This window comes from Impatiens glandulifera, chromosome 6 (genome assembly GCF_907164915.1).
Source record: "Impatiens glandulifera chromosome 6, dImpGla2.1, whole genome shotgun sequence".
Taxonomy (NCBI): Eukaryota; Viridiplantae; Streptophyta; class Magnoliopsida; order Ericales; family Balsaminaceae; genus Impatiens; species Impatiens glandulifera.
In genome coordinates, this window is record NC_061867.1 from 15,213,153 (window position 1) to 15,214,361 (window position 1,209).

Here is a 1,209-nt window from a genome sequence, read left to right on the forward strand (position 1 = left end):
CTTTCGCGCTTCATTCTCCGAACCCGTTTTAAAACGGTCTCTACTTTATAAAAGTTTTGGTTTTTGAAAATTAGTTGTATAACGTTTTATTTAACCAATTTTTCTTTCGTCCTAGTCATGTACATATTTTTGTGTATTTAAAAATTGTAACAACAATATTTAAATGTTGGTACCTATCACCTATGGCTAATGACAATGACTAAAGAGAAAAATACTTAAAGAATACCAGTATTTAAAAGCATTAGGGTTTGAAATAAATCTCAAATGAATCTTTATCAAATTATTTTTATGGAAAATATTCCAAAAATATTTTGAAATCATTTTCTATTTTTTTTTGGATTTTTAGAAAATGGTTTGAAGTCCTAAAATTACAAGTAATTTTGGAAATTGAAAAATGCAACCAAACATAGCCTAGGACTAGTGTCCTTGGTCATGGGTGCATTTTCATCGGTTGAGGATTAAGACCCTCGGTCCTTTATCGGGAGTCCCTCGGTTGGGGTCAAGACTCTCGGTTGGGGTGCGGAAATCCCTCGGTCGAGGTGCGGAATCCACCGGTCTTGGGTTCGGGAGTTCTCGGTCGGGTGCAAGACTCCTCAGTCTCAAGTTCAATTTCTTGGTCAGAAGAAAAAAATCTCAGTTGGACCTCTCGGTTCTGGTTGAAAAACCTTAGTCGGACCTCTCGGTCTTGGTTGAAAAGCCTCGGTCGAACTTTTCAGTTTTGGTCGGACCTCCCGATCCTCAAGAACATCAAAATTACAGGTTTTGCAACTTTGAATGAGGCTTCGATTATTTGATCTAAGGGTTTAGGTAGCTTCACAAAGCTCCAAAGAACATTATGAACATCATCTCAAGGTTTGATTAAACCTAGATGATGTTCGATTTAATCATAACAGTTTAGGAACCAAAATCGGGTTTTTAGTTTTTAAGTTGTAATGAAGTGTAAGGAGCTTATCAATAGCCCCCTAGGATCCTCTGCTACCAATGTAGCATGCAACTCTGTGCCTTCTCACAAGTAGAGGGGCAGTATTGTAAATAAAAGAAGAGGTCTTCTTTTATTTACAATACTGCCCCTCTACTTGTGAGAAGGCATAGAGGTAGCATGCTACATTGGTAGCAGATGATCCTGTCTCATCAATAGCATTCTTATACTTCATATGATTTGTCAGAATATTATAAAGAGATTGTATTGAATGTTATATTTTAATTACA